This window comes from Podarcis bocagei (assembly GCF_964188305.1).
Source record: "Podarcis bocagei genome assembly, chromosome: 12".
In the NCBI taxonomy this organism is placed as follows: Eukaryota; Metazoa; Chordata; class Lepidosauria; order Squamata; family Lacertidae; genus Podarcis; species Podarcis bocagei.
Window position 1 is genome coordinate 4,248,141 of NC_138137.1, and position 12,107 is coordinate 4,260,247.

At 48.7% G+C, this 12,107-nt stretch overlaps 1 protein-coding gene across 3 annotated transcripts in view; it reads left to right on the plus strand.

Moving 5' to 3' along the window:
- The first annotated feature begins 10,813 nt into the window (after positions 1 to 10,813).
- Positions 10,814 to 12,107, plus strand: part of GLI3 (GLI family zinc finger 3) — a 255,223-nt gene continuing 253,929 nt past the window's right edge. For 2 of the 3 annotated variants that reach the window (XM_081165088.1, XM_081165090.1), the window contains exon 1: positions 10,814 to 10,926. The gene's annotated coding sequence lies outside the window, so the exon portion shown is untranslated. Of the gene's footprint in view, positions 10,927 to 11,183; positions 11,206 to 12,107 lie in introns of those variants that run through there. The other variant, XM_081165089.1, reaches the window with a different exon arrangement.

The following is a 12,107-nucleotide window of genomic DNA, read 5'->3' on the forward strand; positions in this document are numbered from 1 at the left end:
GCCAAGGGAGCTGGTGTACAGCTTCTGGGTCATGTGGCCAGCATGACTAAGCCGCTTCTGGCGAACCAGAGCAGCGCACGGAAATGCTGTTTACCTTCCCGCTGGAGTGGTACCTATTTATCTACTTGCACTTTGACGTGCTTTCGAACTGCTAGGTTGGCAGGAGATGCTACAATGTAGCTGTGGCCAAAAGAAGAACCTATAAAGCAATTAGTCAGATTAACAAACTTCACAAGCATTGAGGTGAAAGCCTCCAATTAGAGTTCTGTCTCCTGGGATTAAATAATCCATGATGAAAGCAGTGGTGGAACGTTCCCCCGCTAGCACACGGGCCGTGGGGGTTGGCCATGCTGCCGGAGCGATCCCTGTCCACTGGAGCTAAGCGGGGCTCTGACTGGCCGCACAGTGCCTGATGCAGCCCTCGCAGCCCTGCTTTGAGGGGCGCACTCACGGCACCCTGCGAGCCCAGCGCCACTTTGCGAGAGCCGCAAAAATGGTGCTGTAGTCACAGGATGCTGTGAGCTGTTGCATCCTTCTCAAGGCACCCTCCTGCTGGAGGGCAGTGTGAGAAGGATGCAACAGCTCATGGCACAACAGGGCATCATGAGGAATGCACCCCCCAAAAAACTGTCCCTGGGGTGATGCCCCCCCATGCTACACCACTGGATGAAAGCAGTGTTGCACTGGTATTTACCCCTGTGGAACTTGCTGGAATGAATGCTGATCTTTCTAATATACTTTGGAGGGGTTTTCTGGAGACAGACACTTTTTGCTGCATGTGGTGGCCCAACAATACATTTCTTTTGGATACAGTTTTTTCATGAAATTTCTTCAATTGTATGCCAGACTAGGAGTTGTGCCTCCACTCAGTGTGTTCACCACCACCCCTGCCATTCTTCCCATGTTGTTTCCATAAAGCTTCCCTTTCTCACTCCATGTAAACTACTAAATTCACTTTCAACGTTTCTGAAACCACTTCTCTCCAGTTTGCATCCATTTGCTCCACTTTCCATGCCTCCTCTTTCCCCTCTTTTTTTGCAATCCACTTTGCATGTAAACCAGCCCCATGGTAGCCCCCTGTGTCCTCTCTCACATTTCAACTGTTAAGCATTCTTTTCACCTTCCACCCAGTTTTGAAGCCCCCATCCTCTCCTATTCTGCAGACCCTTTCATGCCCCTGATTTCATCTTCACCCCCAATTCCTATGCATTCTACTCCCTACTTTTTGCAATCCCTTTCGCATTTTCACCTCCACCCCTTCTCCTTCTCCTTCCTCTTTGGACTCAGCTATACAGCTGTAAATAAATATAGCAGGATCTGGCAACTTCTGTTTCAGTGTATCTGAAGAAGTGTGCATGCACACGAAAGCTCATACCAAGAACTAACTTAGTTGGTCTTTAAGGTGCTACTGGAAGGAATTTTTTTATTTTAGCTGTAAATAAAACGTTTTAAGTGTGTTTAAGTGCAATATACAACATGACACTAGGTGGCAATGGTGAGCCTTATGGAAAATTTGGTGTAATTTTTAAAAACGCTTTTTTAAAAAGCATTTTTTTAAAAAAAGGAGTTTTTATATGTGTGTAGATTCCACCTTTATTTTTCTTAACTCTCCCTTGCACCCATTTCAGTGCCTTGACCTTTCTCCTATTCTGCAGCCCCATCTGCATGCGCACACTGTTAAAACCACTTCTGTTTCCTTTCAGCGTTCCTCCATCCCTACTTTATTCAAACCTACGTTGTTTAAAACAGCCACTTTCCCCCTCTCATTCTCATCCATCTTGCAATACAGAATGGAATGCATTCCCACCCACAACAACCTTATGCTAGCTTTTTGCATCTAAAAAAATATGGTCATGGCAATTGGCATGGAAGTTGCTGAAGAGACCAGAATGCCCCAACCAAAAAAAGGATCCCTCCTCTCACCGGTGTGCTCCATCTTCCCCTCTCTTTAATCTGGCTCTCGGAAAATCTCACTAGCTATAATTTTACAAAAAGAAAGAAAGAAAGAGCATCCCTGCTTCTTGCACACTATTATTGCCAGAGTGAAGATAATGAGCTTCTGTTTTTTAAGTTCAAGCCCAAACCTGCTTATTTTACCAATACAGCCTTCTAAGAAAAGCAAACCAACGTTCTGGTTTAATATGTGTTGGCATGTATAAGGAACAGCCTTACAAGATCAGTGATTCCATTATAAATCAATATTGATGTAATTATGGGCAGGCAGAAAAATACTTCCGTGTTACCATCAAGACATGGTACAAGCAATTTACACACCCAAAAAGAAGAACTTGGCAAGTGGATGCCATCTATTAATCTGCTTATCTAAAATGTGGGTGTAATTTGCTGACTATGTATGCAGTGTTGACTTTAGATTAAAAGCAATTATTGCTTTTTAGCATGTTGTTTTCTACAGTATTCTTATTTTGTTTTTCGGAAGTTCTGCGGAATGCTTTGAGTGCCACTTTTGAGAATGATACCTATAAGCAGAGGCTTGACAAGCATATGTCAGGAGTGCTCTGATGGTGTTTCCTGCTTGGCAGGGGGTTGGACTCGATGGCCCTTGTGGTCTCTTCCAACTCTATGATTCTATGATTCTATGATTCTAAGTTAAAATCAAAAGATAAATATAGATGTCAGTAAAACAATGGGTTAATGAAAGACTCTGAGTTTGGAACTCATTCAGTAACTAACTAGGTACCAGTTCAGATGCTTGAAATTATTCCTCATGGAGGAAGTAATGTCTAATTACTTGATGGATCCATGGCAATAGGCACTGCTTTCTGTTGAAAATTGGCAAGGACGTAATGATGCATTTTTCAACTGGTATGTACCCTGGCTGGGAAGAAGCACCTATACTGCATGGAGAACCCACAAATGTTTAGGCTGGTTTGGGCATGGAAATTGCCTTGGTCACCCTGCATGATAGTCTTTGTCAGGAGGGAGACAGTGCGAGTGTGCCTCTGCTCATTCTGCTTGTTTTCGATACTATTTGATCGCGGTATCTTTCTGGGGTGGATGCCCCACTTTGCAGTGCTTCTGCTCCTATTTGGATGGTTGTTTTCAGAGGCTGGTGTTTGGGAAATGTTGTTCAGCCCCATGGAGTCTTCATTGTGGCATTCCACTGGGTTCTGTTCAACATACAGGTGAAACTCAGAAAATCAGAATATAATGGAAAAGTTCACTTATTTCAGTAATTCAACTTAAAAGATGAAACTAATATATGAGATAGACTTATGACATGCAAAGCGAGATATGTCAAGACTTTATTTGTTAGAATTGTGATATTATGGCGTACAGCTGATGAAAACCCCAAATTAACAATCTCAGAAAATTAGAATATTAAATGAAATCAGCAAAACAAGGGTTGCAAATAGAGCAATATTGGACCTCTGAGAAGTAGAAGCATGCATATGTACTCAGTACTTGGTTTGCGCCCCTTTTGCATCAATTACTGCCTCAGTGCAGCATGGCATGAATGCTATCAGCCTGTGGCACTGCTGAAGTGTTATGGAAGACCAGGAAGCTTCAATAGCAGCCTTCAGCTCTTCTGCATTGCTTGGTCTCATGTCTCTCATCTTTCTTTTGGCAATGCCCCATAGATTCTCTATGGGGCTCAGGTCAGGCGAGTTTGCTGGCCAATCAAGCACAGTAATCCCATGGGCATTGAACCAGATTTTGGTACTTTTGGCAGTGTGGGCAGGTGCCAGGTCCTGCTGGAAAATGAAGTCAGCATCCCCATAAAGCTCATCTGCAGAAGGAAGCATGAAGTGCTCCAAAATATCCTGGTAGACGGCTGCGTTGACCCTGGATTTAATGAAGCACAGTGGACCAACACCAGCTGATGGCATGGCTCCCCAAATCAACACTTCACTTATTCAGTGCTTCCCAATTGCAGCTGTGGTTACTACCACCCCCCTGGATCGTTCCAGCGCGCCCCCCCGGGGGGGCAGTATTGCCCACTTTGGGAAACACTGTATTAGTTTGACATCTCTTCGCATTAATTGTTGTTGTTGTTTAGTCATTTAGTCATGTCCGACTCTTCGTGACCCCATGGACCAGAGCACGCCAGGCACTCCTGTCTTCCACTGCCTCCCACAGTTTGGTCAGACTCATGTTTGTAGCTTTGAGAACACCATCCAACCATCTCGTCCTCTGTCCTCCCCTTCTCCTTGTGCCCTCCATCTTTCCCAATATCATTTCAAGGGAGTCTTCTCTTCTCATGAGGTGGCCAAAGTATTGGAGCCTCAGCTTCAGGATTTGTCCTTCAAGTGAGCACTCAGGGCTGATTTCCTTAAGAATGGATAGGTTTGATCTTCTTGCAGTCCATGGGACTCTCAAGAGTCTCCTCCAGCACCAGAATTCAAAAGCATCACATTAATAGACATCACATTAAAGCATCACATTAATAGACTGGGTGAAAGCCAATAAACTGAAGAGAGAAGACTGGGGAAGAGAGAACTGAAGAGAGAAGACTAGAGAAGACTGGGGTATTGTTAGTGAATGGTTCTCTAAAATGGATAGATGAGGAGTCGCCTGCTCTAGATGAGGTTACACTGCCTTTGAAGAAGTCGCTTGAAGTGCATGGAATAGCTTCCACTAGCTTTGATTGGTGCCTCAGCTGCGCCCCTATCAACACAGGGAGGCCATGCAAGGCCTGGCGGCTGCTGGAAACACCCCCACCCAATAAAAAAACTAAAATAAAATAAAAACCCCCAAACCTGGACACTTCAGGTAAAATGCAAAAATCCTCCTGCACAGGCATGCTGGGCCCCCAAAAGAGGACATGTCCGGCAACCCTAATCCCTGACAACTCCAGTCACCATTGCCTTGTAGCACTGAGAAATCAGTTTTAGAAAACCAAGTTACTCAACCCGTTTTGTGTCCAGTCAGAAAATTAGGGACAACGCATAGTTTGTTTAGTTCCAGCACATGGGTGATACCGACCCAGCTTTATATCATACTGGATTAATCTGATACCGTTTGGGTGCCTCTCCCAGATACAAAGTGAATATGAGTTAGCTTGAAGAGGCTCATGCACAATATAATACCAAGCTCATAGCAGAGAGGAGGAAATTGTATTTGAAAGATGTGGCAGAGATTCTTCCTATCCCACTGCCTGGGCATGTGGGCCTATTTGTAATATGCTGGGTGGCCAGTTTTCAAAGTTTGTTTGAAAGCAACTGTGCTTTTATGATGGGCCTAAGAATTGGCAACACTGGTGCTTAGATTGCCACAGTATTATTTTTTTATGGGCTATGTTTCATAAATATAGTTGGAAATTAAAGAAGCTACAGCATACCGCAAGTTACTTGTTAAAGAGGCAACTGCAATAAAAGAATGTGAGAGTCGCCATGTTCACTCAGACCAGTAATTAACCTAACTCAGCATTACATATTCCTGTAGTGACCAGCAGAATAATATTTAATTATCATTATAAATGTCATTCATTAAATATGATCCAGACAGGATATTTAATATAACAACCTTCCACTTTTTAACAAATTAAAGTTAAATAAATGTGCACATGCAAACATAATATTAGCATATTATCAAAAGTGCCTATTTCAGGTACTTAATGAAGTATAAAATAACTTAACAATGTAATAAACAAAAATATTGATTACTGTTAGAAGGAAAGGTCATCTTTATAGTTTCTTTTTCAATCTATTATGCTTTTTATTTACAAACCCACAGATTAAGATTGCTGCTTTGCAAAGCTTTAGTTGACCGTTCTATTAATTAGTGCTTGCATCCCTAGTTATGAGGTTTTCTGTGTGGAACTAAGGCTGTGTACACATTACTCTGCATCTGGTGTACTCCTTCCACTGGTTTCCGAAGCTGTGTACTCATTATGCTATCCTCAATCCATATATCCTTTAGTTTCTTGGGAAGTGCTGCATTTTGATGCCTTTCCCCAGGATCCGACTTAAAACACAAGCCGTGTGAATACAATCCATGCCCCCTCCCTGCCTGCTGGTTTGGACAGACAGTGATCTAATAGAAAACACATCCAGTTGTACTGATGCGCACAATGATGCGCAAATGTGAGTTGAAGGGCTGCTAAATTTATTTTGCTGGTTTGGGGATTTATTCATCCATTTTCCTTTGGACAAGTATTTGTAGTCAAAAGGTATAAGTAATGGTGGTTTCTTGGATTCACCTATCCTTGTAGATCACAGAGGTAGAGGTAGAAGGGCAGATTTTTGTATGCAGGCAGAACCCACGGAGCCACAAGTTATAGGTTAGGTTAGAAAAAGGAATAATAGGAATGTAAAAATAAGATTAAATTCAGCAGATATTACCGTATTTTTCGCCCCATAGGACGCAATTTCCCCCCTCCAAAAATGAAGGGGAAATGTGTGTGCGTCCTATGGGGCGAATGCAGGCTTTCGCTGAAGCCTGGAGAGCGAGACGGGTCAGTGCGCACCGACCCCTCTGCTCTCCAGGCTTCAGGAAGCTATCCGCAAGCCTTGCAAGCCCGGTGGGAGTACCCGCGGGCTCGCAAGGCTTGCGGGCAGCAGCCTGCAGCCCCCGCGAGTGTCCGCAAGCCTTGCGCGCCCGGCAGGAGGTCCCACCGGGTGCGCGAGGCTTGGGGCGGCAGCCTGTCGCCCGAAGCACGGGGAGCCCTCCGGAGGGCTCCCCCTGCTTCGGGCGAGTGTCTGCAAGTCTGGCGCACCCGGCAGGAAGTCCCACCGGGTGTGCGAGGCTTGGGGCGGCAGCCTGTCGCCTGAAGCACGGGGAGCCCTCCGGAGGGCTTCCCTTGCTTCGGGCAGGTGAGCACAAGGCTTGGGGCGGCAGCCAGGGCTGGGGGGGGGGAATAATTTTTTTTAATTCATTTCCCCCCCCCCCAAATGAGGTGCGTCCTATGGGCCGGTGCGCCTTATAGGACGAAAAATACGGTATTATAGAGGGGCCAGATACAGTTTAAGAGAGGATATTAAAGGGCAAGTTGAATCTACTGTACTCACTTGATTTCTTTAATATGGTAGCAAGTACACAAAAACTCATTGTGAAGGAAGAAGAATTATAATCTTGTCATCACCATTTCTCTTGTACAGATGGGTAAGAACCTCATTATTCCATGAAGCTTGCACCACCTCTGAGAAACCAAGTCATTTCCCTGGTGATGGAAAAGAAACCCTATTTATGTAATAATATTTGGATTGTAGCTTGCTTACCTGCCTATTTGGCCATTGCAGCGCCAACCGTGCCCTTGGGGTGTATCGGGGTGTCCACCTCCTCGTCCAGTTTTGAAAAACCATTTGTACATGTTCCATCTGTTGTGTAATAACCCTTACTAATGTGCCATAGAGTTAAAGTTGTAGTGATTACCTTATTTTCCAAATAAAAGAAGATAGATTTCCAGGAGGGTGCTGAGTAATTTTTTTTCTGAAAAGGGGGCGGTAGGCCAAATAAGTTTGGAAACTTCTGCTTTAGAGAATAACATATGCAAAAATGACATGTCTATCCTGATGCATTTACAATATAAGGGAATAGTCCTAAATATTAGAAGTCAGCATAATTTATGCAGGTTTAAATCAAGCTCCCTTCTGAAGCAGGACCCCTGCCAGCTGAACCAGCCTAAACCTGGCAGAAGGAAAACAAGCCATTAAAACACCGTTTGATTTATACCACTCTTTATAAAGTTATGCTGGGTTGCCAGGTCCCATGTGCTGCCATTTACATGCACTTTTAATTCAATAATACTTTGGTCACTGCTCCCAGTTGGTTAAACAATCTTGCACCAGGTTCCATACGGTAGTCAGGTTTAAGTCCAGGGTTGCCACCAGCTGGTCAGTTGCATGACCAACTATTCTAGGGCACAGTCATTTAGGGTGTCTAGAAATTTTATTATTGGTATGAGCTTTCGTATGCATGCACACTTCTTCAGATACCAAAGTGTGCATGCACACGAAAGCTCATACCAATAACAAACTTAGTTGGTCTCTAAGGTGCTACTGGAAGGGTTTTTTTTTTTTAAATTTTGTTTTGACTACGGCAGACCAACACGGCTACCTACCTGTAACTAGAAATTTTACTTCTTTGACTGGAACACATATGTAGCCAGTCTGAGTGTAGTTGAAGCGGCATATTATTACATTTCCTCTTTTGGATGCTTCCATGATTTCATTCATCTCAAGGTCTCCAGGATCATTTTGACCAGGGGAAAGATAACATGTGCCCTGAACTAAATTACTCTTTGGGTCTGATATCAATACCCATGATTCTGTGGCAACATCTTACAGACACCCCTCCGTTCACGTGGGGTTATGTTCCAAGGCACTTCGCACGTTGGTGAAGTGGCAGTAATTGAAACCGATTGAAAAAGCCTGCAAACACCCCATTCTTCCCTTTTAGTGACATTTCAGTGATCCCTTTATGACGTTTCCAAGTCTCTTCTGGGTTTGGCGTGATACGCGTATACATAGTTGTGCACATATCAAACGAGTGAAAACGGGGGGCTGCCTATATACCCCTGGGCTCTGCATCCACTTGGGGTGATTCTGAATGGGCCCTCCCCTGCCCACCTGATTCCCACTTCAGCCATTATGGAACAGTGCACAGCCCCGCCCCCCTCAATTGTGGGGGCAAGGTGGTGTACTTGCCAGAGGTAAAAGTACCAGGTACCAGGTGTCTGGAAAGACAACTGCCTGAGACCCTGGAGAGCCACATCCAGGCAAAGCAGAGAATGCTTCCTATGTGCTTTTACTTTGGCTGAAACAACCTGACTGTAGCTTATATCTTTGTTAACTGCTTTGAGGTTTTATTGCAATCAAGTGGTAAGTGAAGCTCGTGGAACAAATAGTAAATATATGGATGTATAGTCGGCATCCGTCTGTCTTGAGAGTGCAGCTCTGGGCATGAAGTCAGACTGGGCTGCCCAGACGACAAGTGTCTCAGCATCAGTGATGTGGTCCAAAGGGAAGCAGAGCAGGACGTTTGGCACCAGCTTGGCTGCAGGAGTTGCCAGAAGGAGGCGTACAAGGCGCCATCCAACCCTCTTAGGGACTCCACTCTGGATTTATATAGTGTTTACTCCATGGGCAGGCAAACTAAGGCCTGGGGGCCGGATCCAATCCTTTTCAATCCGGCCCACGGATGGTCTGGGAATCAGCGTGTTTTTACATGAGAAGAATGTGTCCTTTTATTTAAAATGCATCTCTGGGTTATTTGTGGGGCATAGGAATTCTTTCTCCCCCCCCCCAAAAAAAAAATAGTCCGGCCCCCCACAAGGTCTGAGGGACAGTGGACTGGTCCCCTGCTGAAAAAGTTTGCTGACCCCCGGTTTACTCCTTAGCCCTTTCTTCTTCCGAACCTCAAGGCAGTGGAGGTTTATGGTCAGACTTTTCTTTCTCTGAGATGGGTCCCCTTCTCTGCCTCTCACTTCCCTCTGCAGCATGTGCAGAAACCACCTTCTTGACTGTTGGGCCCACTATTGGGCTTGTCCACTCAGTCTGCCAGACACATGCAGGGGAAGGCCTTAAGTCACTGAGGGCTTGAGACCCATCTGCTACCCTCACCTGGCTTAGCCGGCCATTTGGAGCCCTTCTCAAGGTGTAGCAGCTGCTGCAAGCTGAGTTTCTGGGTGACAGCTGAATGCAGGGTGGGGAACACAGGTCAGCAAACTCCCCCAGAGGAGCATGGCTGTTAGTACCCTCTGGTGGGGTAGTGCCCTTCCCCTAACACTCCATACACCCATGGATGTAGCACACATGGATTAATGCAGAGCCCATTGGGGTGCTTTTTAGATGCGTGTTGCCTAATCTGACCCCCCCCTGCCCCCGGCTGCACTCTGCCTGCTTCTGTGCCTTGAATGCTCTTCTGCCCAGGCCCCCAAAGGGTGGGATGTAAAATCTCCCATGGAGAATAAAATGGTCCCTGAGTTAAATTCGGACTTCCCTTGGGTGCTTGCACTGCCATTGTCACCTGAACTCCCCACCTCACTGTAGAATTTTGTGGTGAAGGGGGGAGAAGCAGGCCAGCCGTGCCTTTAGAAAGCAGTGGGAGAAGCTGGCTCCCGAGAAGAGCGGGCGTGCCAAAGCCTGCACAGATTCAAGGGTCCAAAAAGAGAGAGGGTGGAATTTAATTCAGCTCCACATATTTGTACATAATGAGAAATGCCGGAAGATAAGCACAAAGGTAAAGCGGGGATGACGAGCCGTGCATTGCAGGTCCTTATCTATCTGGAGAATCCCCACGAACTTTTTGCTCGCTGTGTTTTTTTAACACCTATGATGGACCTTCCTTTAACATAAACGTGGGAGCCTCCTAACGTTGAAGGTCTGGAGGGTTTGTCCGCCTCTGGGTTGGGAAAGGGAAGGCGGCACCCCAGGGCACCCCGCTTCTCTGGCGCTTCCTCCCCGCCGGGGGAAAGGAAGGGGCGAGCGGGGGCCGCGTGCCGCAGCCTGCCGGCCCCCCGGCATCTCCTCTCCCGGGCGGGCAGCTCGCCTGGGGCCTAAGCGCCGCGCGCGCCTTTCGGGGTCCCGCCACCCGCCCCTCGCGCCCGGCTGGTCTGGTTTGGGCGTCTGCATCCTCGGCCGGGCTGCTCCGCTCTGGTCGCCTTTAAGGCGGAGGAGAGGCCCTCCCGTCCCCGAGGCTGAAGCGCCCCAGGATCCCCGGGGAAGGCCGGGCTCCCCTTTCTGTGCCAGCCCCGCTCCACGTGGAGAGGCGCGCGCGAAGAGAGGAAAGTTGCGCGAGCGGGCGCTCCCGCAGGATCGCTGGGTGTGCGCCTGTCTTTCTCCCGCAGCTCGCCTCCCCCCAAGACCCAGAGGGGGAGGAGGAGGAGGAGAGAGGGAAGGAGAGGAGGGAGGCGGGCGGGCAGCGGCGGAGGGCTGAGCCGGACAGCCCGGCAACATCTGCAAAACTTGGACGAGAGGAGGGAGGAGGCAGAGGAAGCGGCAGACTCGGGGCAACTTTTCGGAGCACGTGAGTTATGAGAGTTGCATGTTTCCCTTTCCCCTTCTTCTTCGAGAGGCAGAGAAAGGAACGAGATCCGAGAAGGGGGAAGAAAGAAGAGAAAAGCGCAGACCCAGGGAAGGGGGGAGCAGGGGGGGGGGGAGGAAGGGGCAGCGGCCCAAGCGCGCCTTTCCCTCCCTTTGCGTGCAAGTTTGCGATTTGCGAATTGGCGGCGGACTGTCCTCCTTTTTTCGGGGTTGTTTCGGTTGTTGTTGTCGAACCGGGAGCAATGTCACTCCGGGCTCCTCCGTGAGTCAGAAGGGATCGGATTACGGCGGGGGGGGGGGCGAGGAACCGCTGGAAGGTCTCGGCGGAGAAAGAGAACTAAGCGCGCGCCCAAAGGGGAGGGCGAGCGCCGGGCGCGTCAAAGAGAAGGCAGACCTCTCTCCAGAGCCCCGCGACCCCCCCCGCTCCTCCCCCTCCCCAGCCCGCCCGCCCGCCCCTCCAAAACAGAAGCCCAATGCCCTCATTCATCCTCGGGGAGCGGCGCTGCTAAGTTGGCCGCGGAGGAGCCGGCGAGGCCCCGATCTTCGCCCATGGGGAACTCGCGGGCTGCTCCCCACCCCGGCGGCAGGTAAGCCGTTCCCCCCGTGCTTTTCGGGCGGGTGCTTGGAGGTGCGCGCGCGCGTGTCGAAAGAGGGAGAGGAGGGGAAAGTTCTTTGTTTAACTTGCAGTGCGCTGGCCGCGCGGAAAAGAAAGTTGGAGTGGGGCTGGGAAGGAGGGAGGGAGGGAGGGAGGAGAGCTTCCCTTTTCTGCCCTCGATCCCTCCGAGTCCGGCGGGATGGAGAGTTCGGGGGCAAGTGGAGCTGGCCAGGCTGGCGAGGCAGGGCGCGCTTGCAGGGGCTTGTCCCGGAGCAAGCCCGGCTCGGCTCGGGCTGGCGGAGGCGCCAAAAGCGCGCGGCGCGTGGGCCTCTCCGCGCCCCCTTCTCGCCCCCTTGACTCGGAGAGCATTGGGAGGCTTCACGTCCCGCAGCTCAGTTGCACTGCTGCGCATTTTGCAGGCTCCCAGCAGCTGCTTGGCCTCTTCCAAGGGGCGGGAGGGAAAGAGCGAGAGAGCGAGCGGGGTGGAAATAGCGTTGACTTTCTTGCCAGCAGTTTCTGTGGTGGCTGGAAGTTTGCCACATCTGGAAGGGTGGAAGCAAGTGATCGGA